Source organism: Bos taurus, chromosome 15 (genome assembly GCF_002263795.3).
Source record: "Bos taurus isolate L1 Dominette 01449 registration number 42190680 breed Hereford chromosome 15, ARS-UCD2.0, whole genome shotgun sequence".
Taxonomy (NCBI): Eukaryota; Metazoa; Chordata; class Mammalia; order Artiodactyla; family Bovidae; genus Bos; species Bos taurus.
In genome coordinates this window covers 39,340,681-39,363,700 of record NC_037342.1, presented here as the reverse complement: position 1 = coordinate 39,363,700, position 23,020 = coordinate 39,340,681, and the positions used below count along the sequence as shown (strand labels likewise).

General features: G+C 47.3%; 1 protein-coding gene across 8 annotated transcripts in view; it reads left to right on the top strand.

Moving 5' to 3' along the window:
* Nucleotides 1-23,020, top strand: part of ARNTL (aryl hydrocarbon receptor nuclear translocator like) — a 107,978-nt gene that overhangs the window by 30,730 nt on the left and 54,228 nt on the right. For 5 of the 8 annotated variants that reach the window (XM_005215988.4, XM_059874771.1, XM_005215980.5 and 2 more), the window contains exon 2: nt 2,165-2,237. The gene's annotated coding sequence lies outside the window, so the exon portion shown is untranslated. Of the gene's footprint in view, nt 1-229; nt 342-2,164; nt 2,238-9,787; nt 9,932-23,020 lie in introns of all 8 variants that reach the window. The other 3 variants (XM_010812470.4, XM_059874772.1, NR_110397.1) reach the window with 2 other exon arrangements.

Sequence of the window (23,020 nt, the reverse complement as noted above, 5' to 3'; positions counted from 1 at the left end):
GTATTGAGACTAGGCTATGGGTGGAGGTGGCAGTGACACCAAACGCAGAAGCAGAGAGCAGGAGTACCAGTTAGAGGCTCTGGCAATAACCTAGGGTGGTGATGGTGGAGGAAGTGAGGAATGGCCACATTCTGAATATATTGAGTTGGCAAAAAAGTTCATTTGGGTTTTAACTAAGATGTTATGGAAAAACCCGAGCGAAGTTTTTGACCAACCCATTATTTTGAAGGTAAAAACCAGTTTTGGTGAGGATTGGAGAGAGAGAGAGAGATGAGAATGACTCCAAACCTCTGACCCTGGCAACTAGAAGATCAGGAGACCATGCCCTTACACTGAGATTGGTAAGATTCTGGGAAGAGCAGGTCTGGGGGAAGGTCAGGGGTCTATGTGAGGCGTGTCAAGTTTGATACATCAAACATCTCACAGAGACCTCCTCTCCACTTGACATCTTCCCTAAAGCAGGCAGTAGAATACACTAGCCAGGAGTCCAAACGAGAGACCTGCGCTTGGAGAGAAATCTGGGCATCCTTGATGTATAGGTGATAGGAGACTAGGTGAGATCACCCAGGGGGCGATTGAAGGAATACAGAAAGGAGAACTATGATTCGAGCCCTGGGGCTTTCTGACATTAAGACGTGGAGAGATGAGGAAGAATCAGCAAAGGGAACGAGCAGCCAGCGAGTGAGGTGGGTGGAAAGCCTAGAACGCTAGCCTGGAAGCCAAGTGAAGAGAGATGTCAACAAGAGGGAGTGATTCACTGACTGCAAGAGCTATATGGGGAAGACATAGACTTGCCCGTCAGATCTAATAACACGGAGGACAAGCTAAATGCATGCTTCTGGACCCAAGTGCAGCCTTGCCAATAAGTAGTAGTTCCCGCCTTGAAGGAGAATACAAGTGTGCAAAAAGGGTCATTTAAGATTGGGGGAAATAGGTCTGAGAAAGATGTGAAGATAGTACCATGGGAGTCCAGCAGAAAGAGACAGTACTTCTGGCTTTTGTAGGGAGGATTGAGGTCAGATTTATTCAAGTCTTCATTCATTCATTCCACAGAAACGTTTTGGGTGCCATGGACAGGGAGGAAAGGAGAAAATAGAGCTGTTATTGCAGTTTTGTGGACAATAAAAAAGAGTCTGGAAGCTGGATGGTAGTGTTTGCATAACAGTGTGAATGTATGTAATGCCACCAAGCTGCACACTTATTCATGGTTAAGCTTGTAAATTTTGTTATGTGTTTTTTACCACCACCACCACCACACACACACACACACAATTCTAAAGGAGAAAAAAAAAAACGCCTTCTTGGGCCCCACCATGACCTTGGTCTGGAACAAGATGTTGAAATGGAGGTCACTGTAGTATAGAAGGAGATAATGTGGCAAGAAGGGGAGGAAGAATGCTCAGAGAAGGGACTGGCCACCAGTCCTTCCTGTCTGGAGTGAGGGGTCCACTGGGGGAGACCACACGAGCTGAGGCTGCAGACTCAGGCTGGGCCAGTTGTTGTAGGCCTGGCAGCCTGCCTGTGGAGTCCGGCTTGCCTTCTTAGGTTCTGGGAACCTCTGAAGGTTTCTGCTCAGGGAAATGGCATTCCAAAGGTGTGCATTTAGAAGATTAATCTCATTAATCCTGCCTGTTAAACCATTGCCTATTAAAAGCAGTGGGATTGAAGCATGCATTTCTAGGATGACAACTGTGGCCCAGCAGAATTTTAGATACCTGGGCATGTCTTTATGAATTGAGTGGGTTAACTTTTCCACCCATTTTACAAATATTTATTGAGAACTATCTAAATGCCCATAGTATTCTACGCAGTGGGGATAAGGGATGGGGTGAATTTATCAGATCTCTCCTCTTGACAAGTGTACAGTCTAAGGAGAACCCTATTCCCAAATAAGAAGTTATGCTACATTGTACCCCGTGTTACCATAAATGTCTCACCAGAGTTCCACCGGGAGCTGACAGGAGGGGTGCTTGGCCTGTCTGGGACACTGGGGTGGCTTCCAGGGAGAGATTGTCCAGTGGATTTGAAGGATAAGCAGTATTTTCTAGGCAGAGAAGGCCAGCCTGGGAGGACAGTGAATCAAAACTCACTGGGAGTTGTAAATTTAAAGAAAATGTAGAAATGTTCTCTTTTAAAGCTAAACTCTTATTTCATTGGCTTTTAGGTGGTGCTGTCTAACGTGCATGTTTTTGGACCCAAGCTTAACTTTTCAAATGTGGAATGCTAGGCCTTCATTGGTAAGTTTGTTTGATGCCTTCTTACTGAATTATGCTATCAAGGATTGGTATTTGGAATGAAGGGCAAGGTTGTTATCACTGGTACTGCTCTGTGAAGGGTACTGCACCTGTACTCTGGAGAAGCCCACAGCGTAGGTGGAAAAGATCTGCAGGAGAAGGGGATCTCAATTTATGTTTCTGTGGTAGATTCAGAGAGAGAGGCCAGAGGGGAAGTACCCCAGGGGCAGGGGATGGATAAAGCTGGCCTCACAGAGAGGCAGAGCTTGACTGTGTTCTGAAGGATCGACAAGTCCAGTTGGGGGATGAAATATGCTTTTCTGGCTTGAGAAGGTGGGTATAAGATGTAAAGAAAGTGGACTCAGCAAAAGACCCATGAGAACAAAAATTTCATCCAAAGGAGTGGTGAGTAAGAAGTTTGGCAGGATCTGCTGGTGGCTGATTATTCTAAACCAGGGTCAGCAAACTTTTTCTGTAAAGGATCAGATGGTAAATATTTTCGGCTTCCTAGGCCATATGGTCTCTATCATGGCTCCTCAACTCTGCCATTGTAGCGGGAAAGCAGCCATAGATAATATGTAATGGTGTGGCTGTGTTCCAATTATACTTTATTTACAGAAACAGATAGTGGACCGAATTTGGCCTGTGGGCTATAGTTTGCCCACCCCTTTTTAGACCCTGAATGCTAGGCTGAGGCACTTGGAGACAGCAAGAAGCCAGTGAAGGTATTTGGAGCAAAGAAGTAAAATGGCTGAAGTAACATGTTAGGGGCATTCAGGACAAGAAGCGTAGACTCTGTTCCAAGGCAGCAGCAGCAGTCCAGGCATGAAGTCACATGGCTAGCGGCGGTTAAGATGGAGCAAAGGACCAAAAGAAGAGATAGTGCAAAGGGAGAAACGTAGGGTTTGTGGTATTCTTAGACTTTAAAGACAGGAGCCAAAGAAGATGAATCTTTAAACTTGATAGTTCATAACCATTGACCAAAATGTGGCAGTTCGGGGTGGAGAAGGATAGTTGGTGCATCCAGTTTTAGATATACTGAATTCGAGGTGGCAGTGGTTCATCCACAGGACATGTCTAATAGATGATTGGAAATGCATGGCCAGCACCTGGGCTGGGAAGGGTAGGCCTGGAGATGTAGAACAGAAGCATAGGATTAATAAGTTCTCTCCATGATGTGCTGAGGGCTGAGCCTTAGTGAGTGAGCATAACTCTGGGATGGGAAAAACAGAAGCTGGAAGAGAACCAGAAGCCAAAGGGGAGAGAGTCTTAGGAAGCAGAGAGGATGGGGCAGCAGAGACCAGGGAGAAAGGGACCTGAGGGAAGGCTGCTGTATTAGCGATAAGGTGGTTACAGCTGGCCTTGAGAACATGCTGCGGGGAGGCAGAAGGGGGAAGGCAGCGAGGTTGCACAGGGTCCATCATAAACGAGGGATTAAAAATCAGAGACATTAGTAAAAAGAGACCAGTTATGGAGAGTTTGAGTGGTAAAAGAAAGGAGATACAAAGATTTCAGCATCTGAATGCCAAAATAAGCTTTTTAGCTTTGAGGCAAGCAAAGCATGCTGTGACCGGTCTCCTGTCCTTCTCTGGAGCCAAGTGTGTTTGAGAGTTTGTGTGTACCTTGGGCTTGCGATTGTGTTCTTACGCTTTGTTTGAGGTGTGGTGTTCCGAGCTCTGCTACAACTTGCACCAGTGGAATCCAGTCCGTGTCTGGACCCCTGCCATGAGACAAGATGTGATCTGTTGGGGAAATAGTTGCATTTGCCTGAATTGGAGGAGAAAATAGGATAGAGCAAGAAATGGAAATGAAACTCCTTACTGCAGAGTCTGCCCAAGTATGGGAATTTGAGACAATTCCTCAAGTCACTCAACTAGATAGCAATTTATGTTTCAAACACTTTCAGTGTATGGCCTTGGGTTTGAATTCTGAGTAGTTTTTGGCTCACTTTTCACAAATATATCAGTTAGAGATGGAGTCATTAAAGCAACAGGTGGAACAGGTTTGCAGCCTCCGTTTCGTGAAATCTCACTGAGTTCCAGGCACAGTGCTGAGTGCTCTGTAGGTATCATTTTAATTTCATCTTTGCAACAACCTACGACAGAGGCATTAGTGTTTCCACTTCAGCAATAGGAAATCAAATCACAAGAGAGTGAGTAACCTGCCCGAGGTTAGAAGGGATTTGAACCCAGAGTATCTGACCCCTGGTTTGCACTGCTTTCTGAATGTTTCCCACCTAATTCCCACCTAAATCCGGAATTGCTCCTCTGTCTTACGTAGAAGGATTGGAGCCAGCATGAGCTCTTAAGGTTAAATACTTAGAGCCTACAACGGGTGTTCCTGCTTCTTAGGAGTCTATTAAAAGGGTGGCAGGAGTGTGGGACCCCTGGAAGAGACTAAGGCCAAACTTCAAACACTTACTTGACTGTTTCCCCAGCTGAAATGTCCCTTTAGTTGGAGAAGGCAGCACCCTTGGGCTTGGAAAGGAAATCTCACTAGAAGGCGTGACAGATTCCAGTGCTAGCTCTGCGGCAGTGATAATCTGCTTTTTGTTGAAATACTTGAGTTTCTCTCTGCTCACCTCCAACTTCAGGTTCCAAGGGCAGGGTCCTGTTTTGTCTTGCTCCCCACCAGCATCCAGCCTGGTATCGGGTGTGTGGCATATGCCCACTGGATTTTGTTGTTTTTAGCGAACCAGGCAGCCTGGGACAAGGTGCGTAACCTCCGTGTGTCAGGCACTGGGCTCGGCACTGTGGTCATAGAGGAGACACCGGACAAGTTCTGTCCTCATGAGGCAGATGCATGAGCAGGACAGACAGAGTAGAGGGGGTGAGATCTAGGGTCAGACAGGCAGGATAAGGCTCTGAAGAAAGCCGTAATAATGCTCTTTGGGACGGCTGCGAATACCTCCACACTGTTCTCTGCTAGGCTTGGTGCGGTTGCTGATACCAGCTACCTGCTCCCCTCCGCGAGAGCGCCCCCTGGGTGTCAGAGGGGCCTCCTGCCTCTGGCGGGGCTGAGCGCGCCCCTCTCGCGCCCCTCCTCTGCTTACTGTCTGCCCTGCCACCCCCCGGTTCTCTGCAGTTCTGTAGACTTGGCCTCCGCAGCCTGCTGTGCCGGTTCTCTTTTTTTCAGTCTTTAGCTTAATAAGGTTTTGCTTGATCCCGTTCGGGTCAGCCCCAGTATTCCTCCCCGCTGAGCTCATCACTGCTCACCTGTATCCTGAAGTTGCCGGAAAAGGCCCAGAGCCTCTCCCAGCCACCCTCCGAGCTATCGTCCCGCGGGGACTTCCGGTCAGCCCTCTCCTGGTACCCAGTGCGTCTGTCTTCCTGTGGTGCCTGCCTTGGGTGGAACTTAAACCCCCTCAGGCGTGTCAGCTGCAGGAGTCATCCTTGGCTTTGTCCTTTCCCTCCACTGTCATCGTCCACCCGTTACCTCATCTGGAAAAGCCCATCTGCTCCTTCATCCCTCCGTCCTTCCTTCTCCCTCCCCAGCTCTTCACTTAGGACTCTTCCTTTGGGTTGTTTTAATAGCCTCTTCATTGGCCTTCCTGGGGCCACTTTTGTCTTCCTAATTGCACCCCCATCTCCTCGCAGCATGAAGTTTCTCACTCACACTTCTATCGAGGCTTTCTTCTGCTGAAAGCTCTCTTTAGGGGCAAGACCTCCCTGGTGTTCCGGTGGTTAAGGCTCCAGGCTTCCAGTGCAAAGGGTTCAAACCCCTGATTAGGGAACTAAGATCCCACATTCCTCACCGCATGGCCAAAAAACCCCCAAACTCTCCAGGGGCTCCTCATTGCTTGTAGAATAGAACCACAGCCCCCTCTGCAGGTCTGCAGTCTTTTTCGTAACTGGCCTTCAGCCACCTTCCTCGTTTCACTCTTTCCATAGCCCATATTTCTAACCTCAGCCTATCTTCTCAACGGCCGTCACCCCTTGGTGCCTTGGCCAGAGCTGGGCTCTTTCCCTGGAATGACCCTTCCCCTGCTCCCCATTTCAGTAACTCAGCTCAGGTTTCTGCTCTTCTGGACACCTTCTCCCCACCCTGCACTTCTCTATGCCCTGGACATGACCTTCGTCCTGGCTCCCAGAACACCCTGCATTGCTCTCTCTCCCAAAGCACTTATTGATGTAACTGTTGATTTACTATCTGTTAAGCTCAGAAAACTGAGCTCCTTAAGGGTGGAGACCACACACACACACACACACGCACACACACGCACGCACACACGCACACACCCACAAAATCTCTGGGTTCTTGGTGCCAGCACAGAACACCTGGCTCAGGAAGTCTTTGTTGAAAGAGTGAGGATAGCAGAGTCTGTTTGTGCAGCCAAACAGCACATTTATAACATGATCAAATGTATTTGAAATTGGAGTTCCATTGGTTATTGAGTTGGGTGGGCCCCCCTGCTTCTCAGTTTTGATGGCAGGATAGGTTGGTGTGGGCTGGGGTTTGTGGTTGCCTATTGCATCTCCCCACCTGTGGAGGCTTTGGGAACATAACTTCTCTATATTTTTTGCCCCTGACTTTTGTATTTTTAACTCCTGTTGTTGATGGGCTAGGAAAGCAATTCAAAATGAAAAATAGTCCATCACGGAATGCTGAAGAATGAGGTCCACCCAGCTTTCTGGACAGATCCCAAATTTCCTAAATTAGCCAAAGTAATGACTCTTGCTAACCACTGACAGCTTTTCCCTTGTGCAGTCCAGCGGAGAGTGCTTTTCTGGCTGGGGGATGAGGAAAGCTAGTGGTCCTTTCTAGAGGGGCCCAATGGCATCTTTATCTTCATTTGGAACCTTGTAAAGTCCTCAGTGAATACTGTGTGTGCGCGCACGTGCACACCCAGTCACTTAGCCGTGTCCAGCTCTTTGCAACCCCATGGACTGTAGCCTACCAGGCTCCTCTGTCCATTGGATTTCCCAGGCAAGAACACTGGAGGGGGTTGCCATTTCCTTTTCCAGGGGATCTTGCCAACCCAGGGATTGAACTCGCGGCTCCTGCTGCATCTCCTGCATTGCAGGTGAATTCTTTACCACTGAGCCACCAGGGACCTTTCCCAGTGAATACTGAGGAGTAGCAAAGGAAACAGCCATGAGCCCAGGGATGCCAGGTCCACGTCTGTGTCCCCCCACCCTGGGAGCTCCTGCAGTACACCTCAGTGCTAGCTGCTACCTTCTCATGTTCTCCTTTGGGGCTTTCAACTTCATGCTCTTGCCTCTCCTTCACTTCTAGTTCTGCCACAGAACCAGGAAATTATGCTGAGAATGCAGTTTCTCTTTGGGAACATAAAGTAATCTGGGAAGGCTTCCTTGAAGAAGCAGTCTTCCTCCACCCAGAGGTGTCCTGCTGACCAGAGTGCTCCAGCAGGCGCTTGGGCTGCTTTCCTCTCCTGGAAACGCTGATGCTGCTGCTGCTTTCCCTTTCAGGGACTTCCCAGAAGCTGTTCCCTCAGCATGGAATGCATTTTCCTTCTGCCTTGCCTGGTTCATGCCCATTTACCCGTCTTATATCAGCTGATTCATTTCTTCTTAGGAAACCTTCCCTGCCATCCTCGATAAGGAACCTGGGTCTTATCATCACCATTACTGTGATCCCTTTATGCTGCTCGTTGATTGCTCACCACAGGGCAGGCACTATCAAAGTGCCAAGAGGGTAACCACTTAATATTAGAGCCTCAGTAGTGTGTGCTGAGGTCAGGGTTAGCATTATTATTGCAGATACCTTTCAGAGGACCAGAGGTCCAGATCAGTTGGAGGCATGAGAGCAGGGTTTGCACCCAGGAGCCTGACTGGGTCTTCGCTCCCGCCCGTTCTTCTCCAAGCGTTCGGCAGCCCATCCTCCTACTCATTCTCAGCCCTCATCCCAGAGACCATTTCACATGTATGTGTTTGGTTATAGATGAATAAAAGTTGTGTTCACTCACTGGGCAGCCTGTTAAGCCCCGACTTCCAGGCAGGAGCTCAGCACAGAGTTGACCAACAGCCTGCCTGCCCAGGTAGCCACTCACCTGCTGGATCTCCTTGCCCCTTGCATCCCAGGAGTCTGGGCTGTGAGCGTGAACTCCCTGGGGTCCTACAGTTTAGCCCACACTGTCCCTCCTGTTTCCATGTCCTAGTCAGTGGTGCTAAGGAGGCATCTGTTCCTGGCAGGGTCTGTCCCTTCATCTTTCTTCCACCTTGTGAACCCACCTTCATCCTTGTATAAGAAAGTGGACCCTCTTCTACCCCTAGGACAGAACCCTCGCCCTTCCTTTGCTCCTCTGGACCTACCTGCACACACTTGGGATGGCGCTGACCGCCATGGGCCATCCTGACCTGTGCGCCTGCCTCCTCGCCCTTCTGCAGCCACTTGGGACCATCCCTGGTGCGGCCTCTGTGGCAGGTAGCATCTTGTACAGTCAGGACGGAGGGGGCCACAGAGGGGATAAGAGGACAAGAGTTACTGCCCTACAAGCAGCTGCTCCGTGATTCCAAGTGTGTGTGGGTGCCTATGCTGGTGACTATGTGTGTGTGTGTGTGTTTCTTGCTTGATGCTTTTGCTTGTATAATTTATCTTTGTGCACATTAGAGACCATGCCTCACTGTCTCAGGGGTCTGATGTGGGGCTCTGAATAACAGATACAACAGAGCTTTTGGCTAAATAGATTTTCTCCTCCTCCCTCTAGCCAAAGTCACCTCCCCTTTCCCTCATGGGGTTGTTATGACTATCAGGACCCCCTTCCCAGACCCCACTCAGGTGACAGGGATGTGAAAGCCCCACCTAGACCCCAGCAGGCTAGCAAGGCACCAGGCATTGGCTGGCAGCAGGGAAGGCTGGTCTCCCAGGGCACCTCACCAGGCCTCCAGGGCTCTCCAGGAGCAGGCTGGCTGAGCTCCTTGTGTCTCATGCTGGTTTTGAGTGGGAGACATAAAAATTAAAAATGGCTTCTGACCAAGTTGGGAAAGTGGGCATGGGTAGGGTGGGGATGGACCCCACAGGAGGACTTGGCTGAGGCTTCCAGATGTACTGGCAACAAACAGAAGTCAGCTCACAGGGAAATGGCCTCTGGGGCACTCAGCATGCTGGTGTGAGGCAGACGTGCCTCACAGTGTTGACTCTGTGCCTGTTAGTGGTGGGGACCCGTGCTCTTTAAACCTCAGTTTTCTCACCTGTAAAATGGGACAATGACCATACTAATCACCTCTGTGAGGTTCTTGTGAGGGTGAGATGAAAACATGCTTAGCACGGTACACGGTATGTAGAAAATGCTGAGTATCTGTTATCATTTTACTGTTGTTTTAAAAAAGTAACTTTGGACAACATACGGAGTCTAAAATGCACCATTAAAGGTTGTGAGGAGTAAATGAAGTGGTAGTGTAGGAAAAGCACTTTGTGAATTGCAAACTGTGTGCAGATATTATTATTAGCATGTTATTATTATTACTGGATGTTATTATTAACACAAATATCTCTTTTATCATTTTGACTTTGGAAAAAAATGGCTGAGCACAGTTTTATGATGTTGACTCTAAGTTCTTTGTTGTTTTTGGTTTTTTTGTTTTGTTTTGGAGGGAGATTTGTCAGACAGGCTTTCACTGGAATCTTGCCCAGAGGCTGTGTGACCTACATTGGTGATGCCAGGTGCCAAATGTCTGAATAGCACCTGGCACAGAGGAGTGATTCTGTGGTTGCTCATCTGATTTTAAATCTTTATGGTAAGCATTTAATATGTAGTGGTACAGTTAAGTTTTTGTAAAATTCATTGACAGTAAATTGTGGGCATTTGCTTAGGACAAATTCCTGAGAAGTTGCTTGAGAAATACGCACTCATTGAGCTTTGTACCTAATATAGCTGAAGAAATGGAAGCAATTTATTCAGCATTAGGTGTAGAAAGCTACCATTGTTTTCTCAAGTGTGTTAGGAATATTTTCTTAACAGGTTTGCCTCTCTGGTGTTTATCTCCATCCCATACCATTTCACTGCCTCCACTCATCCTTCCAAAAATAAAATTGATCAAAAATTAAACATGTAGACAGAGGTTGAAAATTTTCTACTCACTGGCTGCTTTTGGCCTGCAGATGTATTTTGTTAAGTGCTCACAATGTTTTAAAACCTTTATATTAGTGAGTAACATTTAAAAATTGAGAGGTGTTATCTAGAAATCTGGATTTCTAGATCTTCGTGAAAATCCGAAGATCTAGCAGCACTGGGTCCATCTACCCTCATGGCATTGATGAAGAAGGCCGTCCCTCTTACAAGGACCTGTTTCTCCAGCTGCCCAGCCCCGCCCAGCCCCTGCTCCTATACATGGCCTGTAGGTAACTGAATCTGTAGTCTGCGCTAAATGTAACCAACACCTCTTAGACATGGTGCATCAACTGAGAATTATTTTCACCAGCAACTTTGACCATAGAGAGGAAGATTGTTTCACTTGCTAAGCTGTCATTTTTGTGATAAGCCAAGTAGCTTCAGTGTTTTATTTAGACTCTTTTGGGTTTAGTACAGTCACCTCTCTCCTCCTGTGGATTTCCATCCTTAATAATTTTTAAGAAGTCTTTAGCAAGACTTATAAGTCAATGTAAAATGTTGGCTAAGGCCGGATATAAATTTTGATTGCTTCTATTTAAGGGAGGTTGAACACAAGTTACCTGCTTTAATTCAGTAACTTATGATGTTGCAAATTTGAACAATTAAAGATACTTAGTCCTTTTTATTGGTCATCTCATTGTTGTTGTTCATTTGCTCAGTCATATCCAACTCTTTGCAATCCCATGGATGGCAGCATGCCAGGTTTCTCTGTCCTTCACCATTTCCTGGAGTTTTCTCAAACTCATGTCCATTGAGTTGGTGATGCCATCCAAATCTCATCCTCTGTCGTCCCCTTCTCCTGCCTTCAGTCTTTCCCAGCATCAGGGTCTTTTCCAATGAGTCAGCTCTTTGCCTCAAGTGGCCAAAGTATTGGATCTTCAGCTTCAGCCTTTCCAATGAATATTCAGGGTTGATTTCTCTTAGGATGGACTGATTTGATCTCCTTGCACTTCAAGGGACTCTCAAGAGTCTTCTCCAACACCACAGTTTGAAGGCATCAATTCTTCATCACTCAGCTTTCTTTATGGTCCAATTCTCACATTTGTACACAACTACTGGAAAAACCATAGCTTTGATTATATGGACCTTTGTTGGCAAAGTGATGTCTCTGCTTTTTAATATGTGGCCTAGGTTTATCATAACTTTTCTTCCAAGGAGCAAGCATTTTTTAATTTCATGGCTGCAGTCACTGTCTGCAGTGATTTTGGAGCCCAAGAAAATAAAGTCTGTCACTGTTTCCATCGCTTCCTCATCTATTTGCCATGAAGTGATGGGACCAGATGCCATGGTCTTTGTTTTTTGAATGTTAAGTTCATCTCATTGAAATAGTTGTAATTTAGCAGAATCCTTATTGAAAGATGTGAGAAGCTGGAGATTCTTAGTTGTGGAGATCATCCTTATCCGTCAGTTTTTCTCAGGTAGGCCCTCACCCTCTTCCAGCTAGTGAGCGCGCACAGATCTGGGGGCCACATGCAGGAGGGGGGTGCTGGACCCCAGAGTGTTTACTTAATGGGAGTCCTTGCAAGCAATTTTAAAGTTATTATTATTCTATGAGCATCAACATTCTTTGGTTTTTGTTATCATGAGAAAGCATACATTTATAAGAAATTTGGACAACCCTGAAGTGTATAACATACAGGACATAAGTCTTCCGCGACACCTGCCCTCCCCACCTTCCCTCAGGATTGGCACTCTTGAGGCTTTGTTGGATATAGTCCTGGACTTCTTCATTTGCTTGTATCCCCTTAACCCTTTTATATCCCCTTAACCCCTTTGTATCCCCTTGTATTCCCTTTGCCCTCATGCCCAATATACATGTTTTTACTTTCATAGAAATGGACTCTGTCTATGCCTACAGTTTTCCTTTTTTTTTTTTTTTTAGCCAACTGTCAGTTATTATGGTTTTCTTTTCAAGTTGACATGTACAGATAAATGTACCTTACTGTGTATAATAGTTGTAATCCATGATATGGGTACCTTTGAAACTTTTTCAATCACCCTTGTATGGGTAGACACTCAGTTTGCTGCTGATTTTTTACCATTACAATCACTGCTGATGTGGAAATTGTTACGCCCACCTGTGAACTTCTGCGTGAGATTCTCCTGCACATAGACACCTGAAAGTAGGACATTTGGCTTAAGTAGTTTGCCATTTACAAACTGAATCAGTAGTGTCTAATTGCCCTCCAAAAAAGCTGTACTAAGTCACAGTCCTTTCAAGAGTATCCAATTTTGGCTCCAGTAATCCAGTTTTTGCTTCACCATGCCTGAGCAAAGTAAACTTTAAAAACTCACAAATATGCCATCAAAATTACACATTTGTCTTAGAAAAGCATTCAAAATATACATCTATAGATTTAATGAAATGATTTACATGCCTTGATTTTGGTCACAGTTATCATCCTACAAGATGACAAAAATGTCCCCCAACTGTTGTTATCAGTTTAATTATTAAATACTTGCATGAGGATTTTAGTTGTCCCAGGGAGCCTTTGGGAGAAAAGTCGCGGCCTCCTTTTCTGCTGCTCCACTAGGCCTGCCTTGTCTTTTCTATTAGGGTCTGAGCCCTCAGGGCAAAGGTCATGTCAGCATTTAAACAGGAGTGCCAGGCCTTGGCATGGGGAGATGGCAGGTGATGTCTTGAGGTATCCAAGGTGTTCCAGCCACCCTCTCCTGAAATATAGCGCCATTTCACATGGATAGGTCCTTCCCGCCTGTTTTTTCTCATGGTGTCCACATGACCTCCCTGCGAAGCAGACACTCCCCTCACCCCTCATTTACATCTGGAGACACTTAGCCTCAGAGGTTTGGCTTAGTGAGTGTCACACAGCCACTGAGGGTCAATACCTTGGACCAGGTCTTCTGACTCCAACTATGGTTGGAGCCTGTGAGGCTGATAGGCAGCTTTTTGCCTGTAGGACACCATGGAAGTTTCCTTTACTGAGCTGGGGGTGGAGACAAGAAAGGGAAGTGACATTCCCCAACTTCCTGTGGTCACTTTTGGGCATGTGAAATTTTAAATTCCATCTTCTCCAGAGGCCTCCTCTCTGCCTGTCTGACCTGTTGTCTGGCTCTTGCTAACAGGTTACCCTGTATTGGCCAAAGTTCCTTAGCCCTAACCTCAGTTGTGAACCTGAAGGTAAATTTGATGAAAGTATTTGATGAAAGTTGCTCAGTCATGTCCAACCCTTTGTGACCCCATGAACTGTAGTGACCCTGTGGACTGTAGCATGCCAGGCTTATCTGTCCATGGAATTCTCCAGGCAAGAATACTGGTGTGGGTTGCCATTTCCTCCTACAGGGTATCTTCCTAACCTAGGGATCAAACCCTCCAGATTCTTTACCATCTGAACCACCAGGGAAGCCCCCACCCTGCATATCCTTCCAGGATGCTGTCAGACGCATGAAATCCATGCCAGGTCATCTGGTCTAGTGGAAACAGGGATCTGGAGTTGGTTCAAATCCTGGCCCCATTACGTTTATTACTAGCAGTGAGAACCTTTGACTGCTGATCTTACCTCTCTGAGCCTCAGTATCCTCTTCTACAAGATACGGAAAATGATTCTCATAAGGACATTTTGAGAAATACATGAATTAAGATTTGAAATGTACCTCTAAGATGTTCAACACTTTATAAATGTGAGTCCTCTATCAAATTTTCCTGCTATAGAAAGAAGGTTCTTCTCAGGAGATTCTCCGTACTGGTAGCTGCTAGCTGGGGATCCTGGGGCCAGGACAAGGCCACCACATGAGCCCCAAGATGAATCATGAAGAGTGTATACCCTCAGAAGCTCACTATTTGGTAGGGGAGCCCAGTGAGCAGAGATGGTGTAATTTGTGCAGTGATAAGAATCAATTAACAGAGGAAAGAGTAATTAAACTCCAGGTGGAAGTGGGTAGAAGGGGGTCAAAGAAGTCATCAAGCAACTGGGGTACTGAAGGTTTTATAGGAGTTTGAAAGAACATACAAAATTAATAGGCAGTTTTATTCATTAGTAATAAAGTTGCATTTTTAAATGTATATATGTTAACTTCTTTTGACTCTTACTAATACACTGAAATATTCAAATTCATCCACTCTCTTTTCCATTTCTTTCCTTTCTCCTCCCATTCTGCCTCTTCTTCCTACCATATGTTAAGGTCCTCAGTTCAGTTCAGTCCCTCGGTCGTGTCCGGCTCTTTGTGACCCCATGAATCGCAGCACGCCAGGCCTCCATGTCCATCACCAACTCCCAGAGTTCACTCACACTCATGTCCATCGAGTCGGTGATGCCATCCAGCCATCTCATCCTCTGTCGTCCCCTTCTCCTCCAGCCCCCAATCCCTCCCAGCATCAGAGTCTTTTCCAATGAGTCAACTCTTCTCATGAGGTGGCCAAAGTACTGGAGTTTCAGCTTTAGCATCATTCCTTCCAAAGAACACCCAGGACTGATCTCCTTTAGGATGGATTAGTTGGATCTCCTTGCAGTCCAAGGGACTCTCAAGAGTCTTCTCCAACACCACAGCTCCGGACAATTAAGGCCCTCAGCTGCTAACAATTTCTTAACAAGTTTTTGTATGCTTTAGTAGATCCTCAGAGATGCCATTTAGTAGATGCCATTTCACTCTGCTAAGTTTTTTTTCCCTGTTAAGTTTTTATAAGAGCTTTGGTATAGTTTTTTTTTCCATTTTTTCTATACTATAAGCAGATTCTTTTGCTTTCTCAGCAGTGAACAAACTACCAGTTATTCGATATGTTCTGCATCACACCTGTACACAGGGGCTTGTGCCATCCCATCTAGTAGCCAGAACGACGTAGTGGAACAAGGACTGTTGGATCTTTTTCGTAGATGAGGAAGCCGAGGCTTAGAGAGGTTAATATACTGACATCTCGCAAGTATGAAGCCATATTTCTGCTCTGGAGTCTTTCCCATCATTCTCTGCTGCCTGGCCCAGGGTCTTGCCCTGATTTTGTGCTGCTGGTTTTGTAACCCACTTGGTGTGGTGCCAAGTCTCCTCACACAGCTTCCTACCTACTACCGGACTCTCAGAATCACGCAACAGCAGTAATTGACGAAAACCACAATTTCCCACTTCTCTCGCTTTTATTTCTGAGCTGCTTATAAGAAGCTAGGTTTGGCTTAAACTTTCTTTCTTGCTCTGTCTCTTCCGGTTAAGGAATGATAACAGGGTGCATGCACAGTGCTCCCAGGGCCCGGCCTGCATGTCTGAGGATGAGGCTCCAGCTTCGTCCTGCTGGGGACTCCCTGGTAACCATGGGTACCCCTCATCCTCTCTCTACAGCTGTATTTCCCCAGCGTGATCCAGGGCTCAGGTGCTCCCCAGCTATCCTGCCCACTGCCATAGGAGCTCCTGTTATGCAGTGGGCCTGTGTAATGTGCCAGAAGGGACCCAGGTCTCGGTTTCAGGAAGGGAGTGTGAATCTGCCCAGCTGTGTGACCTTAGGCCCACCCACTAACCCCTCTGACTCTCAGTTGTCTGCATCTGTAAAGGAATGCAAGTAGAACCCACTTCCAGGCTCACTGTCTGGATGATGGGAGTCCATGGGAAAGGGGGCAGTTTCCTTCCCTCTGGCTCCGCCTCCCAAGTGCTTTGGGGACTTGGCAGTGTTTCTGCAGCGGAAACCCAAAACACCTTCCCTAGGTGCAGTGCTTATCGCACCTCCAGCACCCTGAGATTCTCACCTCCCGGATTTCTTGAAGCTCATTTGTGTGGCTGAGAAACTCCTCAAAGGAAGGGAACAGCCCATTGAGCTCTGCTGCTGTTTCCGTGGCGGCGCCTTCCTTTCTTGCCCGTCTGCCCTGCAGACAGCAGCTGCAGCGTGAGTCAGTTGCCTGTATGTATTATCATTTCTTTTGCATCTCTCTGCAGAGAGGAGGATGCCATTCATTTAGCCAGTGTTCGCTGTGCCCAGGCTTCAGATGAGGGGTGGGACATGGAGAGGGACCGACTCACAGATGCTGCCCTTGAGCTCCCAGGGGAAAGGTGCAGAGAGTATGACACACGAGCTGTGCTGTCACCTAGGCATGTCCTAGGGTGCTGTGGGAGAAGAGGACCCAGTGGCCTCTCCTGGGCACCCAGCAGACAAGAGCAGATCTTTAGAAGTGAGGGGGAGTCCACGCTGCACAAGTCCAGACAGAGCCCTGGGGGAGGCGACACTGGGTGTCTGTCTGGAGCCAGGGCCAAGGGGTGCAGGACCTGAGTGGCCACGTCCTGCGAGTCATCTGCACGCTGACAACCTTTCGGGACCTTTCCCCCAAGCCCAAAACCCACACACTCACTGCCCACGCAGCATCCACCCTTTGACGTGTGATGGGCACCCCAGAAGCAATAGAACTAAACAGAAGTCTTATGCAGAAACCTAACCCAGCTCCTCCCCAGTCTTCCCCATGTTATGTGGCCCCACCATTTACCTGGTTACTTGGGCCCCACACGTGGGTGTCATCTTTGACTCTGCTCCTTCCCTCACCCCTCACTTTGTCTGCAGAATTGCCAGCTGTTCCATCACAGTATATCTTGAAAACCACCACACCTCCCTACCCAAGTCCAGAGGGCTCCCATCTCCCAGCTGGTCTCCCAGCTGGTCTCCCAGCTTCTACTCTGTCCCTACTGCCACCAGCCTTCCACACAATCAGGCAGAATGACCTTTTAAAAAGTAAATAATATTGTATCACTTCCTTGCTCAAAACACTCTGTGGCTTCTTAGCATCTTGAAATAGAATCTGAACTCCCTGCCCTGTCCTGCCTGCCCCTCCTACTTCCCTGGTTTCATCTCTTAGCACTCTCAGCCTTGCTCACTTCATTCCAGCCCCTATCTCCTTTCTGTCATCCTTTCTTGCCTCAAGGCCCTTGCACAGCTCTTCTCTGCCTGGATTACCCCCAGCGTTGCATGGTCTTTCCTCTGTTTAAAAGGCCCTGTCCTGTCCTACCCTTTACACCGTCATTTTTTTCCTCTTACTCTGCTTTCTTTTTCTTCAGTAGCACTGGCTTTACATTATATATTTTTCTGTCTTCTTTATCATTTGTCTTATACCTTTGGGCTTCCCAGGTGGCACAGTGGTTAAAAAAAAAAAAATCCACCTGCCAATGTAGGAGATGCAGGTTCGATCCCTAGGTTGGGAAGATCCCTTGGAGTAGGAAATGGCAACCCACTCCAGTATTCTTGCCTGGAGAATTCCATGGACAGAGGAGCCTGACAGGTTACAGTCCATGGGGTCGCAAAGAGTCGAACCTGACTGAGCATGCGTGCGCACACACACACACACACACACACACACACAGAAATGTACATCCATGAGGATGAGCCCTTGTCTTATTTCTCTCATTCACCACCCTATCTCCAGGCTCTCAAACAGAGCCTGGCACACAGTAGGTGATCATCACACATTAGGTCGGTAATCCAAAAAAATGAATGAATGAACAAATGCAAGTTAAGACTTTGGCGTTTATTCCGTGGGCAGTGTGAATCTAGTAGACGTCTTTCAGGAGGTGAGTGACGTGGTCAGCGCTTTTATTTAGAAAGCCAGCTGGTGGCAGTGTGGAGGCTGGACTGGAGGAGGAGGCAGCAGAACTAGTGAGAGGCAGTTAAAATGGTCCAGGAAATTGATGCTGAGGCCTACGGAGTGCTCTGGAGAGGGAAAGAGGGGACCGAGGACAGGTGGTGAAGACCTTTGAGTATCTTTGGTTCTTACCAGAATAACTTGGTATAGCAATCCTTTTAAAAGACAAATGGGAGGGCACGAGCTGGCCTGGGCGGGAGGCTGGTGACACTCCATAAAGTTTTCCTCCCTAGGTAGATGTCAGTCCCCGGGTGCATGTCCCCTGCCGTGCAGTTATCTCTCGGAGGAGAGACTCTGCTGCTCCAAACTCCCTGTTGAGTCTTTCACTAAGAAAGTTGTCAGTAAGTCAGTGACGGTGTCAGTAAGTCTAATACTTCTTTCTGCTGATGGGTTGATGTTACACATTACAAGCCACAATAAGTGGTTGATTCTTTCTTGCAATGGGTACATTTCTTTATATTTAACTCCAAAGGAGGCTCACACTAACAAATTCTCTTTTTCATTAAGAATGCCTAGGCTCTGCTCAAGTTCCAGGTGGGGGTTACTGATAACTTAGGGGCTCAGCATCTCCCTTATGACAAACACGCCCAGGAACTCTTGTCCTCTCTTGGGTGTCCAGGTTATCAGGGAGTCAGATAAACAGTGGACCCACATTCCTAGACCAGGCAGAGCCGTCCTCTCTGGCACTGTCTTTTGAGACTGTCTTTTTAAGCTTGAATTATTTCTTTCTCCCCAAATCCCCAGTCCACCGCAAGTTTCAATGCAAAGCCTTTCATCTCTGAGTGCACAGATCCTTACCCATCTTGCTGAGGTGTCCCCTCTCTGTCCCTAAGGGGGACTAGGTCATCCCAGGCTCTTAACCTTTGGTCCAGAGTTCCTAATCCTGTGAAGTGAAATGCTGTCCCATCTGTGTGGCCAGATGCCACCTCCCACGTCTTCTCCTCTCTTCCAAAGGTCCGGGAATGACTTTAATAGCTGCACTATAGAGCTTCCTGCATGCCAGGTACTGTGTTAAGCCTTTCACGTGCATTCTGTCTAATCTTTATCCTGCAGTGAAGTGTTAGTTGCTCAGTTGTGTCCAACTCTTTGTGACCCCATGGACTGTAGCCCGCCAGGCTCCTCTGTCCATGGAATTCTCCAGACAAGAATACTGGAGTGGGTAGCCATTCCCTTCTCCAAGGGATCTTCCCAACCCAGGGATCAAACCTGGGTCTCCTGCATTGCAGCAGATTCTTACCTTGCAGGGGTGAGTATTATTGTACTTTTCACAGATGTGGAAGCTGAGGCTTGGCTGTGCAGTGAAGTTTAGTTGTTAAGAGTCTGGGCTGAGAGTCAAATAGACCCGGGTTTGAATCCCACTTAGCTGTGGACCTTCGGAATGCTACTTAATCTTTTTAACCTTCTTTTTCCCAAATCTAGAAACACATTCTTAGCCATCTTGCTGAGGTGTCCCTACTCTGTCCCTTAAGGGGGAGTAAATCATTCCAGGCTCTTAAGCCTTGGTCCAAAGTTCCTAATCCTGTTTGCTGTCCCTGTGAAGTGAAGGTAATATGGAAATTGTTCACAGTGTTGCTAAGATTACATATATTATTTCAGAAGATATAAGTACTTGCTTACTAAATGCTGGACTTTGTGCTGTCAGTAAATAACAGCTCATTGTAGATACTGCTTTCAGCATCAGTACCATCGTTGCCTTCATCCCCATCCCAAAGCTACAGGACTAGTATGTAGATGGAGCCAGGATTTGAACCTAACCCTGCCTGGCTCTAGAGCCCACGTTCTTCCCCATGTCACACACTCTCAAGTTCATTTTGCCTGAGACTCTCTGGTCTGTAAGTTTGCTCTCTTGGTCTTCTTGATTGTCCCATTTGTTCCCATCTGGACAGTAGGCTCCGGAGAAGGCAATGGCAACCCACTCCAGTACTCTTGCCTGGAAAATCCCATGGACGGAGGAGCCTGGTAGGCTGCAGTCCTTGGGGTTGCAAAGAGTCGGACATGACTGAAGCGACTTAGCAGCAGCAGCAGCAGGACAGTAGGCTCAACCCAGGGCTCAGCAGACCCTCAGTCTCTTCCAGCCAGTGACCTCTTTTCAGTCATTGACTGGGCATCCCCAGTGGCTGTACTGTTCAGCAAAGAGCTTAGATGGTTTTCCTTGACCGTCAGTGTCGTGTTGTCTGCTGTGAAAGCTGGGAAGTTGAGGGGGGTTCTTGTGTGGTTGTTTATATCAGTAGGACTATCCAGAGAAAACAGGTGTGGCAGCAGAAAAGGCTGGTGGGTGTCCTTATCTTTTGGGGTCACTGATTACTTTGTGAATCTGGTGACATTTATGAAGCCTCTCTCCAGAAAAAATGCCATGATAAGGCCAACATTTTCCCCACAGCCCACCCAGGGATCCTGGCTGAGAAATTCAGACTCAGAAGGTTAATGCACATACTCGTAGGCTGTTCTGTGTCTCTAGGCTATTTGTACTCAAAGGCTGTTGGGCCATCCTGGTAGCACTTGGAAATACCTGTTTTACTGATATGGTTTGCCATTTTCACTTCTTTCCCATATTTGAGAAATGTATCCACGCCTTAGAACTGACCTAGTCATTTTGGTGAGACTGACCTGCTGGTTTGCGCATAAATTCAAGCCATAACCTGCACCTAGCAGACCAACTGGAGAGGTTTTTTTTGGCCCCCAAAATCAGACTAATGGGCTTCCCAGGTGGTGCTAGCGGTAAAGAACCTGCTTGCCAATGCAGGAGACGTGGGTTCAATTCCTGGGTCGGCAAGATTACCTGGAGAAGAGAATGGCAACCCACTCCAGTATTCTTGCCTGAAGAATTCCATGGACAGAGGAGCCTGTGAGCTACAATCTGTGGAGTCGCAGAGTCGGACACAACTGAAGGGACTTAGCACATGCACACATCAGACTAATAGGAATTTAATGGTAATTTTGTTGTTGTTTAGTTGCTAAGTCATGTCCAACTCTTTTGCGACCCCGAGGTCTGTAGCCCACCAGGCTCCTCTGTCCATGGGATTTCCCAGGCAAGAATACTGAAGCGGGTTGCTGTTTCCTTCTCCATTTATCATGATATATAGATGATAATGGTGCATAAGCCTAGCTTCAGTAGGGGTTAGTGGTCTAGATTCAGGTAAATGTAAATCTCTACTTTTAAACTTCATTTTTAAAATTTCAGTCTTAAAAAGTATGCTTCTTCCCCTTTCTTCATTCCAGTTTTCAAGGTGGGGGTCTGATTTACCTTACCAAGCACCTTAAATCTTCAGTCTTTTGACTTGCTTGTCGGCCTGTCCTTGGAGCCTTTCCAGAGAAGCGTGGAACAGGCCTGCCATTTCTAGCAGTAGTGGAGACTGTAGGTGTGGCTCCTGGTGGCTGCTCCCCTCCCTGATCATTCTTCGGGTCCTCCGGAAAAACAGGAACAAACCTTCCTTAATGGAAGCCCCAGAATCTTTCCTCCTGCTCAGGCCACAACGCCAGTGCCCTCTGCAGTTAGAAGTGGGACTTGGATTTCGGGCGCAGGAACTGAATTCATCATATATTAGATCATTTGCCAGAAAGCTTTTTCTGATGCGTAGTTTTTTTCTTTAAAGTATTTCTTCTTTGCTTCTTTTAAATTATAAAAGCAACAGATGCTCACTTCAAAGCCAGGATTAGAACTCTTCACGCCTGGCTTGGAATTCCAGCTCCATCAGCTCATTAGATGCGCAGGCCTGGGAAAATGCACACGCTCTCTGCAGCCTTGGTTTTCTCCTGGTGCCGGAGAAAGAAGAGTTCCACCTCCTAACACTGCGGCAAGAATTCAGGGAGATCGGTCCATAGGATGCTTTGCAGAGGTTTGGCGTGGATTCTTTGACTCAGTGACTGTTTTATTCAGCACCCGCTCCAAACCAGTCAGCATTCTAGTTGCTCTGGAAACACTTAATAACGAGACAGAGGGGGCCTCAGCTCCAGTGAAGCACACATTCTAATCAGAGGCGACACAAAGACTCAAGGCCATTTCAGAAATTAAGAAGCTAGAACCCCCCACCCCGGGTGATTTGCGAGCCCTAGGAAGGATGCCTGGGGCCATCTCTGGAGGAGAGGCTCAGTGCTTTGACCCACGGGCCCCAAGTTTTCCAGGACACCCAGTGTGAACAGTTCTGCCCTCTACGGGTAGGTCCTGATTTTAAGTTTGGAAGATCTGACCAGTGATCACATGCAGGTTCTCCTTTACCTGGCTCCCCATTCCTGAGCTTGGGGCTCTGTTGCAGGGCCTTTAGAAGGCCTTTTGGCGAGCTTGAGAAGTGCCGCTCTCCACTCACCCAGCGGAGCTGACACTGAATGAAGAGCCTCTGCTGTGTTGGGAGGGAGGGTGATCTGTTTCTAGCTAGAGCCCACTTTGTTCCAGTGCTGCTGGTTGCAGATTCTCTCTCTGGGAGGCTCTCATGCTGCAGTCTCCCGATTCTCTGCATGCAGTTTTTAAATGGCTTGTGGAGGCCATGTGAAAGCTGGGCCACCCCAACTTGTATGTTGGACCACAGGGCCATCAGCCCAACCTCCTATGCCCACCGCATCGCCCCTCTCGCGTATAGTATGCCTTTTTAAAAAACATTACTGATTTTTAAAAATATATTTAATTTACTTTTTGGCTTCACTGCATAGTATGTGGAATCTTAGTTCCCTGACCAGAGGCTGAACCCACTCCCCCTGTGGTGGAAGCACAGAGTCCCAGCCTCTGGAGCACCAGGGAAGTGCTGTAGTATGCATTTTTAAATGACTGTTCAGCCTCTATCTTGGGCAACAGTGACCCAAACTGTCGAGGGAAGCTGTTGAGCAGAAGGGCAGGCTGCCTCTGACTCACCTGTCACATTCATTGCTAACCTACTTTTGTTTGACCTTGATTTGCTCAGTACAATTAAAGACACCGTTGTAAACACACTTCTGCTGATGATTTAAGTCTAACATGTGATAGCCCAGGATCTTAACCACATGCAGGACCCAGGCAGATGGATGGACGGATGGGTAGTTAGTTTTTCCCTTACCTCTGAATGGTAATTCGATCACAAGGAAAAGGTTTAATTTCAAGAACACTGAGCAATTCTTTGCGACCAGATATGATGCCAAGGCAGCAGGCCTTGATGCCTTGCTCCTGGGCAGCTTAATCAGGAAATGGC